Source organism: Salvelinus namaycush, chromosome 22 (genome assembly GCF_016432855.1).
Source record: "Salvelinus namaycush isolate Seneca chromosome 22, SaNama_1.0, whole genome shotgun sequence".
In the NCBI taxonomy this organism is placed as follows: Eukaryota; Metazoa; Chordata; class Actinopteri; order Salmoniformes; family Salmonidae; genus Salvelinus; species Salvelinus namaycush.
This window is the reverse complement of record NC_052328.1, coordinates 4,642,460-4,663,293: the sequence shown is the minus strand read 5'-3', so window position 1 is coordinate 4,663,293 and position 20,834 is coordinate 4,642,460.

The window sequence follows — 20,834 nt, the reverse complement described above, 5'->3', positions numbered from 1 at the left end:
AACTAATTTTGCAGCAAACTTCCTGACAGGAAGTGGAAAGTCTGAAATTGAGGCTCTGTTCTAGGGGCTGCCTATTCAAGTCCTTGTTATTTATTAGTTTAGATGCACTTCATACGTCTTCCACTAGATGTCGACAAGGAGTGAGAGAAGAAATGGAGTGTGTAACTTGATCTGGACTCGAATTACAGCTCTTGGAATGACGTGTCCCCCATTTCCTGTTTTCAGGAAGGCGCGAAGAGGGACCTGGATTTGCCTTTTGAAAAGCTGTCGTTATAGGCGACTACTATCTCCGGCTTTGATTTTATTTGATACATGTGACCATATCATCGTAAAGTATGTTTTTTCAATATAATTTAATCAGATTATTGAATTTTTTTCGGGAGTTTTGCCGTGTTCCGTTCTCTTCCGTTTGTTGACATGGAGAGATTCGTGCCACTTGGCTAGTGTGCTTGCTAAATCGAGAGGGAAAGAGGCCGTTCTAAATCCAAACAACGATTGTTCTTGACAAAGGACACCTTGTACAACATTCTGATGGAAGATCAGCAAAAGTAGGAAACATTTTATGATGCTATTTCATATATCTGTCGTACATGTGAACTAGTCGTCGGCGCCCAGCTTTTGGGTACTCTAGCTATACCGAAGCTGTATGTCGAAAATAAGTTATTTTTTAGAATTCTAACACGGCGATTGCATTAAGAACTAGTGGATCTATCATTTCCTATACAACATGTATTTTTTAGTTATGTTTATGAATAGCTATTTGGTCAGAAAATGTGTGTCAGAAAAAGTGTCAGAAAAAAATCCGGACGTTGTGGGAAAAAGTAGCTAAGTTAGCACAATGTATAACCATTGATTTCAGCTCTAAATATGCACATTTTCGAACAAAACATAAGTGTATGTATAACCTGATGTTATAGGACTGTCATCTGATGAAGAATATCAAGGTTAGTCAAAAATTATATATATTTTGCTTGTTTGTTACGATCGCTAACCTTTTGCTACTGGGAAATGGCATGTGTTTCTGGCTATTGTGGTAAGCTAATATAACGCTATATTGTGTTTTCGCTGTAAAACACTTAATAAATCGGAAATATTGGCTGGAATCACAAGATGCCTGTCTTTCATTTGCTGTACACTATGTATTTTTCAGAAATGTTTTATGATGAGTAATTAGGTATTTGACGTTGGTGTCTGTAATTATTCTGGCTGCTTTCGGTGCAATTTCTGATTGTAGCTGCAATGTAAACTATGATTTATACCTGAAATATGCACATTTTTCGAACAAGACATAGATTTATTGAATAACATGTTATAAGACTGTCATCTGATGAAGTTGTTTGTTGGTTAGTTTGGTTGGTTCTTGGTTAGTTAGGTTGGCTTTGTGCATGCTACCTGTGCTGTGAAAAATGTCTGTCCTTTTTTGTATTTGGTGGTGAGCTAACATAAATATACGTGCTGTTTTCGCTGTAAAACATTTTAAAAATCGGACATGTTGGCTGGATTCACAAGATGTGTACCTTTCATTTGCTGTATTGGACTTGTTAATGTGTGAAAGTTAAATATTTCTAAAAAATATATTTTGAATTTCGCGCCCTGCACTTGAAGTGGCTGTTGGCATATTGTGGGCGGCCTCGGGCTTGCAGCCAGAAGAAGTTAACGCTCCGAGAGCAAATCGCTCTGAATTTACGAACGGACAACCCGACAACGCTCAGAGATTACGATTGCCCAGAGCACGCTCTGAGCACATTATGGCACTCCAGATTGAATTTCCGAACACACCCGTAGTATAAACCAGCCTTTAGTCCTGAAATCTTTGGTTGTTTTGTACATGGCCTCATGTGAATCCTTAAAGAGTTGGGTGGGGCTAAAGTTAAAGAGGGTTTGAACGATTCTGAATGGGTGTAGACAAAAAATTCTCTCTCCAGTAGGTGTATCAAAACATACAATGGACATTTTCTCAAAAGAGCAGGTTACAAGTCTTGCCACTATAGGGGGTGCTGTTTTCGCATTAGCATAATTTCCTCTACAGATTAAACTGCCTCTTATTCAATTATTGCTCTTACATATGCATATAATTAATACCATTGGATAGAAAACAATCTATAGTTTCTAAAACCGTTTCAATTTTGTCTCTGAGTTAAACAGAAGTCATTTGACAGCACTTTCCCTGACCAAGAAGAAGAATGCAAGATGTGTATGCTCGCTTCAACGCTCTGCCTATATATGGTCACGCCACCTATGACCCGAAACACACTTCATTCGTCTTCCTCTGGGTGTCAAGAGGACGTCAGAGGAGAAATTTTTTTGTTTACCTTGTACTGACGTGAAATAAGACCTATTTCTTTGGCGTGACCGACAACTTCCGGTTCTCTGACTCGCGCTATTTGGAGGTGCGATTGTCTACTGTTTTGCTGCCGTTACGGATGAAAACTATCTCCGTCTCGAAGTTTGTTTGATACATGTGACCATATCATCTTAATGTATGTTTTTTCAATATAGTTTAATCAGATTATTTGAATTTTTTCGGGAGTTTTGCCGTGTTCCGTTCTGTGACTTTTTTTTACTTTGGCCAGTCGACCAGTACATATGCTAAATGAAGAGGGAAAGTTGCCATTATGAATGGATTGAACGACTCATCAGGACTAAGGACACATTGATCAACATTCTGATGAAAGATCAGCAATAGTAAGACCCAATTTACGATGTTATTTCATATATCTGTCGTGCATGTGAACTGGTCGCGGGCGCCCAGCTGGTTCTGGCTGGCGTGGCTATGCTAATTTAGCGCTACATTTTGTTTTCGCTATAAAACATTTAATAAATCTGAAATATTGTTTGGATTCACCAGATGTTGGGCTTTCAATATCTGTACGCTGTGTATTTTTCTGAAATGTTTTAAGATAAGTAATTAGTTATATGACGTTGGTCTCTGTAATTGTTCTGGCTGCGTCAGCACTATTTCAGATTGCAGCTGCAATGTAGAACTGTGATTTATACCTGAAAAATGCACATTTTTCAAAAAAAAAAAATGCTATACCATAAATATGTTATCAGACTGTCATCTTATGAAGTTGTTTCTTGGTTAGTGGCTATATATATTTTTATTTAGTCGAATTAGTGATAGCTACTGACGCAGGAAAAAACTGTTGGAGTAAAAAAATTGTGTCTTATGCTAACGTGGTTAGCTAATAGATTTACATATTGTGTCTTCCCTGTAAAACATTTTAAAAATCTGAAATGGTGGCTTTATTCACAAGATCTGTATCTTTCATCTGGTGTCTTGGACTTGTGATTTAATGATATTTAGATGCTACAATTTACTTGTGACGCTATGCTAGCTATGCTACTCAGTGGGGGGGGAGTGGGGGGTGATCCCGGATCCGGGTTGGTGACTCGTTAAAGGTTATTAATTTATCCAATGTAAAAAACACAATTTCAAATTTTGCTACATAAGACCGAATCGTGTTAGAATCACCTTTAGCAGCTATTACAGCAGTGAGTCTTTATGGGTAAGTCTCTAAGAGCTTTGCACACCTGGATTGTACAATATTTGCACATACAATATTTGCACATTATTATTTTTTAAATTCAAGCTCTGTCAAGTTGGTTGTTCATGGCTAGGTAGCCATTTTCACGTCTTACCATAGATTTTCAAGATGATTTAAGTCAAAACTGTAACTAGGCCACTCAGGAACGTTCAATGTCGTTGTGGTAAGCAACTAAAGCGGAGATTTGGCCTTGTGTTTTAGGCTATTGTCCTGCTGAAAGGTGGATTTGTCTTCCAATGTCTGTTGGAAAGCAGACCGAACCAGGTTTTCCTCTAGGATTTTGCCTGTGCTTAGCTCTATTCCATTTCTTTTTATCATAAAAAACTCCCTTGCTGATGACAAGCATACCCATAACATGATGCCTGAAAATATGAAGAGTAGTACTCAGTGATGTGTTGGATTTCCCAAACATAATACTTTCTATTCAGGACATAAACAAAAATAAATGTTTTTTGTAGGGAGAGAAGGGATGACAAATATAAATAATTAAATTGGATCAGATTACATTACCTTTATTGTCCACTTACATGGAAATTGATTTTGTTCAGGTCAGCACAATTATAAAAACTATTTATCCATGTGATCACTTTGACCATTGTTTCCTCTCCTCCATTTGCAGGCCTGGCATTGCAGAAATGAAAATCTTCCCTTTGTTTCCCACTGGTTGGTCAGTCTTGTGCAGTGGCAGTCTGAGGGGTTGGCGGAGGTACCAGTCTACCAGTCTGGATGAGTGCCAGCCAGCATTGGGCAGCTGAACACTGCAACCCTGGGTGACTGTGCGTTGGTCAAACCCTGCTGTTTCCTCTCCTGGGACTGACCATCCGTCTCCTGTTGGCTGGTGCCCCATGTCACTACCCAACTGCCCCATAGCTTCAAGGTCTGGGAACAACTCCAAAATGGAATAACTCAGTGTCACCAAGTCACAGTTAGTTGCATGATTGTATGCCATGAATTACACTAAAGGTATATGAAAGAGAAAACAGGCTAACGGACCAGTGATAAATCTGAAATAATGAAACAAAGCCCTAAGTGGAACCAGGAGGTGATTCTTGACCCAGGCTATGTCCCAAGTGGCACCCTATTCCCTACACTGTAAAAGAAAACAGTAAATTATACAGTCATTTTGTTATTGTTAACAGTAAAATACTCAAATGTTTTACTGCAGCATACTAGAAATGATGGTGCATTGTGGGAAAAGTTTGTGGGCAGGGAAAGAATTCCTGTATTTAGAATGGTACTGTAATTCCACCCCTCAGAATACAGTTCTTAGTAGTGCCAAAAACCCTTTGACCACGAGTGCTTGCATGGTATTGTTGTTTCTGGCTCATTAACACATTTTGAGGTGTGCCTTGTAAGAGGCTATATTTGTTGCACCTTTGAGTGGAATGCTGTGCCAATTTAATTCCTATGTGGTTATAGTGCCTCGTTAATTTGTAGAGGAGACAGATTGGAGTGGCAGCAGGTCTTGAACCTTAAATGGTTGAGGATTTTGTCATGTCCTTTTGTTGTGTTTTGTCCTGTAGTCGCTGCCAGTTTGTAAGCCTAGCATTTGTACCTAGCAGCCAACCTGCTTGCACCAACCCTTGTAATTTCAGTAAAATACAATCCCATCCCTTCAATGAATTTAATTAATCCATTCATTAGTTCATTTGGATTACGGTACCATGTACATTCTTACAGTATAATACAGTCAATGTTATGGTATGGTACTGCATGTTATTACACAGTACTTGCTTTGATACCATATTTATATTACAATGGGTGTACTGTAATATGAAATACAGAATTTTACTTTCCACCGAGCTGCTTGTAAACTACTGTCAAATTCACAGTAACCTCTTTACAGGGTGCACTAGAGTTGGCTATTGGGTGTGGATAATATAATACACTAATCTAAACATTATATAACATCGACACACCTTATGGAACGGCGAGGACTGTGAAGCAACACTAACATTGGCACAGACACATGCACACACACACACGATAACATACACACTATACATACACATGGATTTAGTACTGTAGATAGGTGGTAGTGGTGGAGTAGGGGCCTGAGGGCATACAGTGTGTTGTGAAATATGTGAATGTATTGTAATGTTTTTAAAATTGTGTAAACTGCCTTAATTTTGCTGGACCCCAGGAAGAGTAGCTAACGGGGATGCATAATAAATACAAATACTGACAAAAGCACAATGCATTTGATTTTTTCTACCTTCATAATAAAGCATTGCATGCATCTATCATCGCATTTGTGTAGCAGCATAGAGTATTAACGACCTTTTCCGTGGTGCTTAACTAACAGTACTATTTCCCCCTTACGGCAATTATCCTAACGACTATAGGCTAGGTGAGCACACCCAATAATACAAATTATCTTGAGACCGGGGGCTATGTGTGTCTGTTGTTCATTTGTTTTCTGTAAAATAACTTAACCATTAAAGTACGCTCTGCTATGCTTGGGTAGTGGAATGACCTTTGCCTCCCTCCATGTCTAAGGGCACACACTGTCTTCTTGGCTTATATTGAAGATGTGACAAACAGGAGTCAATGTATTTCGCTACCAACCTCAGCAATTTACCATCCAGGTTTTGTGTTATTTCATAGTTTTGATATCTTTAATATTATTGTACAATGTAGAAAATAGTAAAAATGAAGAAAAACCCTTGAATGAGTAGGTGTGTCCAAACTTTTGACCAGTACTGTATGTCACAACAGGTGTAAATGCGTCATGACAGTGTTCTGACCATATTATGACAGATTATGTCTGCTGTTATGACATGGTTATCACTGTGTCATAATGTGTTATGATGCTGGGTGTTAAGTAAAGTGTTACCAAAAAAAATAATAACTTGAAAACGGCAAAAATCTCAGCTACACCGATAAAACCCACCCTAGTTATATAATATATACATTAGAAATGTAAATAAACAAATACAATGAAGATTACATTACTTATCAGTGAAGTTAAAGTCCCAATGAATGTAGAAAGTGTCTCAATAGCAAAAATCATCAAAACACTTCAGTAGTGAGAAAAATAAGACACTGGTGCCCTCCTGGGGCGAAATGAGGTACAGGTCAAAGTGCACTAGCAAACTGTTATCTGATTCTCCAATGGAAACCACGGCAAACTTCTGGAATGGAAGCCCAGCGAAGGATGATCCAGAAGAACGGTCACAGCACCACTGTAACAGTACTCTTCTTGCGTTGTGAACAATCATCAACAAAGAGTCCAGCATGTAGCACCAGTTATGGATGTATTATCTGATAGGAAACAGCACATCATGCAATAGACACCACATATCATCATCCTACTCTCTGCATACATGCTGGTTTGGCAATGTTGACTGGGACGATTCAATGGTTTCCAAAAATAATACAAGTTTACAATAACAGGAATACAGGAAAATTACAATGCACAATATAATTATAATTTCAACAATGTATCTGATAAGAAACAGCACGAATAGCATGTTATGCAATGCAGCCTACCCAGATCATCATCTTACTCTCTGCACGAGCTGTACAAAATACATGCTGTACAGAAATAGTGCCAGCGTCAGGCTGTGGTGGTAAATAGACAGCTACAAAAAATATAGATAAACTATTGGTAAATAGTATGGTCTGCAGCTTATCATGAGGTATTCTAGCGCAGGTGAGCAAAAACTCGAGACTTCCTTAACCTGTTTGGGCTGAGGGGGCAGTATTGAGTAGCCGGATAAAAGGTGCCCATTTCAAATGGCCTCGTACTCAATTCTTGCTCATACAATATGCATATTATTATTACTATTGGATAGAAAACACTCTCTAGTTTCTAAAACCGTTTGAATTATATCTGTGAGTAAAACAGAACTCATTTTGCAGCAAACTTCCTGACAGGAAGTGGAAAATCTGAAATCGATGCTCTGTTCTACGGCCTGCCTATTAATGTCCTTGATATTTATTAGAATACATGCACTTCATACGTCTTCCACTAGATGTCGACAGGCAGTGAGAGAAGAAATGGAGTGTGTAACTTGATCTGGGGTCGAATAATAGCTCTCGGCATGACGTGTCACCAGTTTCCTGTTTTCTGGAGAGCGCGTGAAGGGACCTGGATTTGCCTTCTGATAAGCTGTCGTTATGGACGACTAATATCTCCGGCTTTGATTTTATTTGATACATGTGACAATATCATCGTAAAGTATGTTTTTTCAATATAGTTTTATTAGATTATTGAAATTTATTCAGGACGTTAGGCGTGTTGCGTTGTGTGCCTTTGTTCAGGAAGGAGAGCTTAGCGCCACTTTGCTAGCTTTCCGTGCTAATTGACTGGAGAAGAGGACATTCTAAATCCAAACAACGATTGTTCCCGACAAAGGACCCCTTGTACAACATTCTGATGAAAGATCATCAAAAGTAGGACCCATTTTATGATGTTATTTCATATATCTGTCGAACATGTGAAATAATCGTTTGCGCCCAGATTTTGGGTACTCTCTCGCTATACCTAAGCTGGATGTCGTAATGAAGTTATTTTTAGAATTCTAACACGGCGATTGCATTAAGAACTAGTGTATCTATCATTTCCTATACAACATGTATTTTTTAGTAACGTTTATGTACAGTTATTTGGTCAGAATAGTTGAGTGCCATAAAAATATCCACACATTCTGGGAAAAAGATGCTACGTTAGCACAATGTATAACCACTGATTTCAGCTCTAAATATGCACATTTTCGAACAAAACATAAGTGTATGTATAACCTGATGTTATAGGACTGTCATCTGATGAAGCTTATCAAGATTAGTCAAAAATTATATATCTTTTGCTGGTTTATTCGCTATCGCTAACGTGCCTATTGCTATCGCTAACGTGCCTTGATGAATGAATGCGGTAGTGTGGTAGGCTATTGTAGTAAGCTAATATAATGCTATATTGTGTTTTCGCTGTAAAACACTTAAAAATCGGAAATATTGACTGGAGTCACAAGATGTTTGTCTTTAATTTGCTATACACCATCGATTTTTCAGAAATGTTTTATGATGAGTATTTAGGTATTTGACGTTGGTGTCTGTAATTACTCTGGCTGCTTCGGTCCTATTTGTGACGGTAGCTGTGATGGTAGCTGCAATGTAAAACTGATTTATACCTCAAATATGCACATTTTTCGAACAAAACATAGATTTATTGTATAACATGTTATAAGACTGTCATCTGATGAAGTTGTTTCTTGGTTAGTTTGGTTGGTTCTTGGTTAGTTAGGTTGGCTTTGTGCATGCTACCTGTGCTGTGAAAAATGTCTGTCCTTTTTTGTATTTGGTGGTGAGCTAACATAAATATATGTGGTGTTTTCGCTGTAAAACATTTTAAAAATCGGACATGTTGGCTGGATTCACAAGATGTTTATCTTTCATATGCTGTATTGGACTTGTTAATGTGTGAAAGTTAAATATTTCAAAAAAATATATTTTGAATTTCGCGCCCTGCACTTGAAGTGGCTGTTGTCATATTGAGCCCGACACCGCCCTGCAGCCATAAGAAGTTAACATTAGAGATTGCACACTAGCTGTTGTTAACAAAGGGACACATACCCCTCCTCCTTCGACTTACCCGAGTCTGCTGTCCGGTCTTGACGATGCGTAGAAAAACCAGCGCGATATATATCCAGCCACGACTTTGAAAAACATAGGATATTACAGTTTTTCAAGTCCCGTTGACAGGATACCCCAGAACAGAGCTCATCTAGTTTGTTCTCCAGTGACTGCACGTTGGACTACTTGCTCGACAACGTAGTCTCGCCAGGGTGCCAGCTCGCTTGCCTGTCTTTTGCCGCCGCTTCCTCTTTCGAGACCCGGGGATTAGGGTCTGGTACGGAGTATGCAGAATGTCCGGAGCAGTAAGAGAAGTAAAAAGTTGTCTAATTCGAGGTTAGCGATCCCTGTTCTGATGTCCAGAAGCTGTTTCCGGTCATAGGAAATGATGGCGGAAACATTATGTACAGAAAAAAAGTAAAGATCAGTGTGAAATATTAGCAGAATTGGTCAGGAGCCCATAAGACGGCTGCTATCCACTGCAGTGCCATCACAGAAGGTGGGACTGGTGGGGTTGGGCAAATAATTTTTACTTTTTTTTATAATCTCACGTGTATGTGATGCAGCTGTTCTTAGTAACAAGAGTGGAATCCAGCGTGAGGAATATGTTTGTCATTCAAATTATTATTTTTTGTTTACAATAAAGAATACGGTTGAACTATTGAGAATTTAAAGTAGAGAGAATTACAGGACTGAGCATGTGCATGAACAGTGAATGAACCTTAGAAGATGACCTCATACTCAGACTGAATTCTCCCTCACAACACTTACATTGCCACATAGCCAGTCCTATGCTGCCCCCTAGTCGAGATAATACCCATTTTAATTTCAGAAAGGACAACACAAGACTCCATAGCCATAACTTTTCCAACCACAACCTAAAAGGACAAACAGTTACAGTTTGACTTGGGTCTGATTGATTACCATCATAACTTTATAGCAGTTAAGATGCTTTCCTATGAAAGCCACCAGAGAATGGCAACCAGGGTCTGGTTGCGTTTGGCAGAGTAACACACGCTAACCCGCAGGAGCGTGAGCTTGCCCTGGGCGACAGACTCTGTGTGTGTGTGTGTATGCATGTACACAGACAGCGGAACAGACCAGCCCAACACTCCTGTGCCTCCACCGTCCCTTACGTCCCCTCTCCACACAGCGCTGATGTGTCCGGCTTGCTGCACAGAGAGGAAACGTACTCCGCTTGACTAGAAACATAAACACACTACTCCTCTAGAGTCCCCCCTAACTGCAGAACTACTCGGCACCAACACCGAAAAGAAGCCAATGTAATGAGAATAGGGTTCAGATACACACACACACACACACACACACACACACACACACACACACACACACACACACACACACACACACATTGTGCATTGCTTGCACATACACACCCCATCGTGGAAATTCTAACCGATAATGAGGAGAGACAAGGTCAATCACCAATCAGGATATTACTTTATTCAAAACAATTAATTATTGCAATAATGAAGCTGGTCGACGACCCACCTGTAGGTGATTCGTTGAGAGCCCAACGAGGGGACTTGAGCCACAGCATTTCATAACAAAGTGCTATAAATGTTCATGACAAATGTTCATGACAAACAACAGATGTATGGAATGGGTCACAAGGTTAGGATTTAGGATTTGTATGAAAGAAACTGCTGTAAAGTGTGTTCTCATTGGGTAGAAACCAGGGTCTAGCCCCCAAAACAAAGGTACTCTCATCGTTATCCATACCGGAGCCATCTCCACCCCAGTACCTCCCGGCACCTCCAGGCACACAACCACCAACTCATTCTATGGAATGTGGGCTCCGAGAGAGGACAAGACCATCATAAATCAGTTGCTAGCGTTAAATCTCAGAAACTCCTCACTTCCCACAGACACAATAGAGTTCTAAGAACCCTATTTTGTTGCATAAAACAACCATTTGATGCAATAACAGTATTATCAACATAATCTTGTCATTTCTCCACGATACACTCCCCCGTGTTTGCAGACTTTTTTGTACAGCTTTAACAGTGCTACTGGCTACCGATGGTAGTGGTGGCGCTTGGCTTGCACGTGCAAATTGAGAACACAACATTCTATAATAGAATTGTGTTATTTGACATGTCAAATTAAAAGCTTATTTAACGCGTCAAATAGTGTTATTTGACTTGTCAAACACTGTTATTTGACGTGTATCTTTTTTGACAGAGAAAGACCCAAACAGCGTTCCATAGTATGTCGTTAAGCTAATAGCAGTGATGCTATTACTGTGTATCTCCGGTAGGGCAACATCTGAAAAATAGCGTACTTGGTAGTGTGTACCGGTGCTCGAGATCACCAGCGACAGAGAACGGTTGATTGTCAAGGGCAATGAATTCCATTATCTTGGCGTTAATGGGTTTCGCCTTTGAGTTGTCTTGCTGAAATGTTCTTACTCTTTCAAATGACTGCTCGACTTGTTGACTGCTCGATCCACACAGCAGACATTGTGGCTAGGTATGGAATGCTGTGTTGCATGTGTAGCGCAACATTTTACGTGGTGTCATTACGTTATGTACCTACGTTATATAGGTACACACATCAGCTTTGACATCGCCGTTAAACTAGACATCAGGCCGATACCGATGTTGGCATTTTTAGCTAATATCGTCCGATTCCGATATGTTCATCGATATATCGTGCATCCCTAATTCCCAATACCCTTAATTCTCCGGCTGTATGCCCAGCTCAGGTTACTACAGAGTCCATGAGAGGCCATTTCCTTCATAATCATCCATGTTCTCCCCTCCTCTAATCTCCCCAAGGACTGTGGAAATTGGCTCTGGGGGTTTTCCTCTCTACCAGGAGTATCCGAGGCATCTCTGTTACCTAGTCCGCGTCCCAAATGGCACCCTATGCCCTACACAATGCATTACTTTTGACCAGGGCCCATATGGCTCATATCCCCTCCCTAAGGCCCTCCTAAAAGTCAAGGAAAACAACATTTAGCAGCCTTTTCTCTTTCCACTGCCCTACGCGCTTACAACCTCTTTTGTTTAATTGTCTGTCCATATTTAGGTCTCTCTCTCTTTCCTCCCACTCTTCCTGTCTTTCTACCTTTCTGTCTGTCTGTTATTAATTCACTTTATAGTGCTTAATTGGATCTCTCTGTTGTGTTGTTTACACAACTAAACGTGCATGCATGCACGCACACAGTAAAAGTGAGTGTGTGTACTGTGTGTGTATGAGAGAGAGAGAGCGTATTCGGGTCTGGCAGTGATGTGTAGCTCAGTGAGTTATAAACAAATGATTATGTACAACGACGGCCTACGCCACAATCACATGGAGAATATGAAACACTCAAAACAACATATTACACTGCAAACCTACCATTCAGTAACAGTAAAGACAAGACAATAAAGGCTTACCGTCTCCTTTTTTGTCTGGTTCACTTTCCAGTAGTGATTCCAGTCCAAGAGCCTGTAGTCTGCTCTTTTCGGTCTGTATTCTCTTGTTAGCTACTGTGTCAACTCCACACACAGACTATTCTCAGGGGATTAACACTGTAGAAACAGGTAAGAGCCCTATACTGGAGCCAGAGACTGTATGCTACAGTAATTGACGGGAGGCAGTACCACACTCCCACTATAATGTCCCTATTGACTCCCGGTGCTTTTGTAAATAACGGTCTCCACCGCAGTATGCAGGAGTGGCAGCCACAAAAGAGCCGTTTTAAAGACTGCGCAAGCAATTTAAAGATTATTCTGTCCACAAGTCATTACAGGGAGTTGATAACAGCATGTCATCACATGGTAATGTTCCAGAAATCCTGTTGCTTGCTCCCCTATGCTTTGCCATTCTTTTTTCCTCAAATCCCCCCTTTTCCCAAGCAAGTCTTGAAGGAGGGTAGTGTATTGCTGTGGTAAGGTGAGGCCACAGTTCACCGAGCACTGTGACATTCTGAATCTAAATGGCATCAGATAAGATTGAGGCATGAATAGCTCCAACATAAACATCACCTGCAGCCCCCAGCCCTGCCAACCACCGGCCCGGCCCCACAGCCAACCAGAGAAGAGGAATAGAGGGGGCAGCTGTGGGTCAGCCAATAAGAGGTGGAGAAAGGTCTCCGTTTTGACCAATCAGAAGTGGCGAGCAGTGCAGGTGTATCAGATCGGGGCTGGTTTCCTGCCATGCCAGAAGATACCCCCAGATGTGGTTGAGGGAGGAGTGTGATAAACGGATATGACCATGCCACATGTATCAGGTTCCCTGTAGTGGCCTAGGAGGAAAGTAAGGAAATGTTAATAGAGTAGACAAAACTAAGCACAGGAGAATAATCATCTTGATTTATGATGTATGTATGGAGGTGGATGTTCCAAAAACAATGGGAAGAGAAAGGGTTGTAAAAACGTTAAATAGCAGGGGTGACGACAGAACAATTACACCCTGTGCTGTGGAAGGAAAGATGACGAAAAAAGCAAGAAATAGGAATTATTCATTTTCTGCAGGTGGAGCAGGCTTAGACCTGCCTTACCGAGATGAAGCTATCTGTCAACACCAGTAGTGAGAGAATCTCCTCCTACGAGAGGGTCCAACTATGTTTTACTGCAGCCCAGAGTACGCCTCAGTTGCACAGTGCTATATGCTTTCGCAAGCCACCTCCTAAAGGGGCCTATTGGATCGATCACCACTTGTATGGCGGGTTGAACATGCTTTTAACGCTAGGCTGTCATAAATGATTGTTGATGAACAATATCAGTCTCGAGACCCCAGCAAAAATCTGTTTTTAATTTATCTGACTTTCATTTCTCTACATGTCCAGCCCTTATATTTAGCCTCACAAAGAAGTGTTTTTACCATGTTCTTTTCAGGACATCAAGGGCCACAAAACAATTTGACAAACAGTTGCATTCAGGAGTTTTATTGACAAATTAAGTCTTCCAAAGCAATTGTTTCAAAGCAACATCATGCATATGAACGCTGTAAGTACAGAGATTGTCTGCTCAGTGAGAAATTAATATGCAACTAGTCCGTGACAGCAACTATGTGAGCTTATTACAGTATTATAGACAATATGTCCTTGGATTTCCTATAATCTTCTACGTAGACAAAACCCTTACCTTCTAACAAGTTGCGTAGCTTGTGAGCGTCATAGAGCAACTCATGTTACGCGTGTGTCTGTGAGTCTCAGCTTTTCATAGACAGCTTTTAATAGTTTGTAGCTCAAACCATTCGGACTCTACAGATGTTTTTGGAAAAAGACCGGCCCCGGGTCCCTTCGGGATCCGCCCTTGTCTCACAAACACAGCTCTTGCTCAGCTCCCGTTAATCACACAGACTAATGGTTGGTACCAACAGATACAGGATAAATAGACATATCCAATGGTACAACCCTGAAACAAAAGTGGTTCAAGTCCAAATCACGCCGGCGTCGCAGTGGGACTCATTGGGTAAATTATCTTTGTAACAATGTATTCACCATGGTGTCATGCCTTTACTTTCATTAATCTGATGACTGCTATTTATTTAATCCCCTAACTATGTTTAATTGTTACCCGATTAAATGAATCATGTAACAATGAACTCATTAGGATTTGGGGCACCACGGAATTAGTTGTTATAAAGAGTTACTATCTCCCGAAATAACATCCATAAAACAGTCCAAATTTTAATCATAACCTCTTATCATATCATTATTCTAAACAGTCATTACCTTCTTGGATCTGCAAAATAATCCAGCCTTACTCATGATTCAGTACTACACAAAATTGTTTAATTATTTATTTACTAGTTAACTAAATAATAACACAGAATAAACATACATTCCAGTCAAAGAGAGGAGTCACAAACAGCACAAAGAGATTAAATGAATCACTAACCTTTGATGATCTTCATCAGATGACACTCATTGGACTTCATATTACACAATACATATATGTCTTGTTCGGTTAAGTTCATATTTATATCCAAAAACCTAAGTTTACATTGGCGCCATGTTCAGAAATGCCTCCAAAATATCCGGAGAAATTGCAGAGAGCGACGTCATATAACAGAAATACTCATCATAAACTTTGATGAAAGATACATGTTTTACATAGAATTAAAGATACACTTGTTCTTAATGCAATCGCTGTGTCAGATTTCAAAAAGCTTTACGGCAAAACACAATATTCAATAATCTGAAAACAGCGTTCAGCCACAAAAGCAAGCCATACAGTTAACCGCCCAAATTGTGCAGTCAACAAAACTCATAAAAAGCATTATAAATCTTCACTTACCTTTGCTGATCTTCGTCGGAATGCACTCCCAGGACTCCCACAAGAAATGTTCGTTTTTTTCGGTAATGTCCATCATTTATGTCCAAATAGCTATTTTTGTCGCGTGTTTGGTATACAAATCCAATGTCAGGGAAGCACGTTCACTAAAACCTGACGAAATGTCCAAAAGTTCCGTAACAGTCCGTAGAAACATGTCAAACGATATATTGAATCAATCTTTAGAATGTTGTTAACATAAATCTTGAATAACGTTCCAACCGGAGAATTACATTGACTTCAGATGAGCGATGGAACGGAGATCCCTCATGTGAACGCGCATGGTCAAAGAATGGTCACCTCATGGCAGATCTGACTAATTCTCCTCTCATCTGGCCCCCCTTCACAGTGGTCATCAGACAAAGTTCTACAGACTGTTGACATCTAGTGGAAGCCGTAGGAAGTGAAAACTCATCCATATCTCGCTGTGATTTCAATGAGAGCTTGGTTGAAAATCTACCAGCCTCAGAGTTTCCACTTCCTGTTTGCATTTTTTCTCAGGTTTTTGCCTGCCATATGAGTTCTGTTATACTCACAGACATAAAACAGTTTTAGAAACTTCAGAGTGTTTTCTATCCAATACTAATATGCATATATTAGCAACTATGACTGAGGAGCAGGCCGTTTACTCTGGGCACCTCTGTGCACCATTCATCCAAGCTACTCAATACTGCCCCTGCAGCCATAAGAAATTAATTTACAACGGAGTGTGAGCTGTCAACCCGGCAGTTCCTTCCCCCCCCCCCTTTGGATGGGAGAGGGTCTGGTTATTGTCAACCATTGCCAAGCTGATCTGAGCCATGTTATCCTCACAGGACAGTCATGGAAGACCATGGTCATGGAAGACCATAGTCATGATTGAGCGAGTATTGAATAAATACTATAAATACTATAAATACACGATGCAACAGTGTCTGGAACAATGACTGTATACAGCTAAGCAAATTAGACTTGAACTGTTGTATCTGCTAGCCTTTGTAGAAAGGCAGAGGCATGAAGAGGTGAAAGAGGAGAGAAGGAAGAGAGGAAGGGAGTGATGTACTTTCTTTCAATCTCTGGAACTAAACAAGTCATCCAGGAAACCAACTAAGAAAAACACAAAACCAATTCAATGTGTTGTGTGGTGCAGAAGCGAGTGTTGGCTCTATGCTTTAGAGCTGAGGGAGAGCGAGAGAAGGGGAGAGAAAGCAAGAGAGAAAGCGATAGAGTGAGATAAAGCGACAAAGAAAGAGAAAGAAGGGCCACATCCAGGGTGGTAGAGGGATGGTAGATGGATCTGAGCAGTTCTGAGAAGCGGCGGGTGGGAGGGTGTACCGGGGATGTCAGGGTGAATACAGGACCAATCTGGCTGGCTTGAGGTACAGAGGAACAGTGGGGAGAATAGGTTAGCTGTGGCTCAGGCCCAGCCCTGTTAGGCCCTACAGCATACTGATGTTCCAGGGGTGCGTCCAAAATGATACGATATTCCCTACATAGTGCACTACATTTGACCAGAGCTCTATGGGCCCTGGTCAAAAGTAGTGCACTATAGGGAATAGGTTTGCCATTCGGGACTAAAGCCCAGGTCTAACGGATGGGACCCATACCCAGCCACTTTCTTTAAAGCACTAAACAGCAGCACACAATCAGGCTATTTGTGTGGCCGAAAGACCTTTTGTTTCAGACTGTTTTTCCTCTTTCTTAGTTCCATTTCACAGTAAAGAGAAGCAACAGAATGCGCATGACTGAATAAATTGAGGTGAGAGAGAGCTAGAGAGAAGGCAACAGCACAAACCTGACATTGGATTGGATGCAACAGCTCAGCACTTGCCAGGAAAGAGGAACAAAAATGCATTCTAAACGTGGGGGGTGGGGTTCGATCAACCCCAGCAAGGCCATTGAAACCACCTTACACCTCGATCACACCGACAGCGTCATTGCATTTTGGTACACCAGTAGCACATTCATTTCCAATGGAATGTTGCGTTTGCCTTGCAGCGTTGCTATGCAGAGGCAGTTGCAGTTGCGGTCTGTGTGGTGCATACGTTGGATTTATCAAACTTACTCGTCAAACTGTATGCGTAGATGGCTTGACAGAAATGGTAGCAGAAGGTGAATTTAACTTTTTGCTGCACACATATCCAGATGATGCTTCGTACCATTTTGCGCAATGACGTTGTAGGTGTGATCAAGGAATTAGAGTCAGTGCGTCAATCTAAGTAACATTAAAACAAATCCCCATCAAAATCTGTCAGTTTATTCTTGAGATATGTTTTTTTTAGCATGGGCTGCGTCTCAATCCACCTCATCCGCTTATGTCACCATCCGGCATCTGCAGTAGAAAGTAGCAGAGCTACAGAACCGTCTGTCAAACCAGGAGACATCCCAAAAATTGATCTTCCCACGAAAACATCTGCATCATCCAAACGGTTTGGCCTACTAACTACTATGACCACTCTAGAAAAGGAAGACTCTTCTGTTTTGCTCTACAACCCCTACAACTGTCATGGGGACTCAGCCAAATGTAACCCATACAAATTAATGTTAGTTTCGTGCCAACAAAAATAAGGGGTTAAATGTGTGTAAAAAATATATATATTTCCTGATCGCCTAGGTATTTTTAGTTAATTAACCTTTATTTAACCAGGAAAGTCTGTTAAGAACAAATTCTTATTTACAATGACGTCCTACCAAAAGGCAAAAGATATAGGACATACACTCAAAACCTTATTCCTTTTTTGCCATTTATGAATGTGTTATTCAATGCATTTCTATGAGCTAGTAAAGGCCAAATAAAACATTTAATCCAACAATTTAAATATATATTTTTATACATAAAGGGGTCCTAAAATCCAAAATCAAATACCTAAACAATCCATGGTATGAACTCCTGAAAACAATTCCATGTCAGCTTAGAACCCCACCCCACGGCTTAGACGTTTTAAATTACTTAACATTTGATTTAATGTACTAAAGGGATTTCCCAAAAGTATTCCAGTCTGTCCATGGCGGTTTGATACACTTTTTTTACTCACTTTGTCTCTCTCATAGTACAACAGTGCCCTCATGTGGTCAGATAGACACAATACAGGTAGATACTTTAAATGCTTTTATTGCTATCCATTTGATTTTTTTTTCTTCCAGAACAAGATTTATAAAGCTCAAAGCGGACGTGAGGGTCACTCAGTGTAAACATTATGAGACGACAAGAAAAAAAGGCAAAGCTTTTCCAATTTTTGACACCGTCAAAATGATACATTTTCTTCAAATCAAAACAAAATAAAAAAAGGCAGATTTTTTTCTATATGTAGTTAACGTCTAAGTCACATACAATAACCCCTTAAAAAGGCAGACAGTTGTTCTGTAAAGTTTAACAACAAAATGAAACAAAGCAGCAGTTGTTAATACAAATCTACTTTAAAAGACACCAGAAGGGGTACAGTAGCCTGATTCCAGGTCTGTTTGTGCTGTCTTGCCAATTCCTATGGGCAGCATTGGCAAGACAGCATAAATAGATTTGGGACCAGGCTAGGGGTACAATATTACTTTGACAATACTGTAGGACATGATTAGATCAACATAAACAGTATCATATCAACTGATTGGATCTTTTAGACCATAGAAATAGTAAACCATAGATTCTATTTCTATGGTTTGGACTCTAGTCCATTTCAGGCATAATGGAAACTAAAACTCCAAACACACTGAAACTACATGACGGATATGTGGGAACTAAGCCCTGTGTAATCCCCAAAATAAGCGTGGGTTACCATAGTGACATTGCCTAGGGTGGTCAACAACATCCCAGACTAGAACAGCACTCACGTGTTTCGGCAACAGAACGACACACGGATTTAGTTACAATATCATTTCTGAACAAGAAAACATAATACAAGTGCTACTAAACACAGAATTACTTTTCATGTACATCATTCACATATTTTTAAGTACAGTGGGGCAAAAAAGTATTTAGTCAGCCACCAATTGTGCAAGTTCTCCCACTTAAAAAGATGAGAGAGGCCTGTAATTTTCATCATAGGTACACTTCAACTATGACAGACAAAATGAGAAAAAAAATCCAGAAAATCACATTGTAGGATTTTTAATTAATTAATTTGCAAATTATGGTGGAAAATAAGTATGTGGTCACCTACAAACAAGCAAGATTTCTGGCTCTCACAGACCTGTAACTTCTTCTTTAAGAGGCTCCTCTGTCCTCCACTCGTTACCTGTATTAAATGGCACCTGTTTGAACTTGTTATCAGTATAAAAGACACCCGTCCACAACCTCAAACAGTCACACTCCAAGCTCCACTATGGCCAAGACCAAAGAGCTGTCAAAGGACACCAGAAACAAAATTGTAGACCTGCACCAGGCTGGGAAGACTGAATCTGCAATAGGTAAGCAGCTTGGTTTGAAGAAATCAACTGTGGGAGCAATTATTAGGAAATGGAAGACATACAAGACCACTGATAATCTCCCTCGATCTGGGGCTCCACGCAAGATCTCACCCCGTGGGGTCAAAATGATCACAAGAACGGTGAGCAAAAATCCCAGAACCACACGGGGGACCTAGTGAATGACCTGCAGAGAGCTGGGACCAAAGTAACAAAGCCTACCATCAGTAACACACTACGCCGCCAGGGACTCAAATCCTGCAGTGCCAGACGTGTCCCCCTGCTTAAGCCAGTACATGTCCAGGCCCGTCTGAAGTTTGCTAGAGAGCATTTGGATGATCCAGAAGAAGATTGGGAGAATGTCATATGGTCAGATGAAACCAAAATAGAACTTTTTGGTAAAAACTCAACTCGTCGTGTTTGGAGGACAAAGAATGCTGAGTTGCATCCAAAGAACACCATACCTACTGTGAAGCATGGGGGTGGAAACATCATGCTTTGGGGCTGTTTTTCTGCAAAGGGACCAGGACGACTGATCCGTGTAAAGGACAGAATGAATGGGGCCATGTATCGTGAGATTTTGAGTGAAAACCTCCTTCCATCAGCAAGGGCATTGAAGATGAAACGTGGCTGGGTCTTTCAGCATGACAATGATCCCAAACACACCGCCAGGGCAACGAAAAAGTGGCTTCGTAAGAAGCATTTCAAGGTCCTGGAGTGGCCTAGCCAGTCTCCAGATCTCAACCCCATAGAAAATCTTTGGAGGGAGTTGAAAGTCCGTGTTGCCCAGCAACAGCCCCAAAACATCACTGCTCTAGAGGAGATCTGCATGGAGGAATGGGCCAAAATACCAGCAACAGTGTGTGAAAACCTTGTGAAGACTTACAGAAAACGTTTGACCTCTGTCATTGCCAACAAAGGGTATATAACAAAGTATTTAGATAAACTTTTGTTATTGACCAAATACTTATTTTCCACCATAATTTGCAAATAAATTCATAAAAAAATCATACAATGTGATTTTCTGGATTTTTTTTTCTCATTT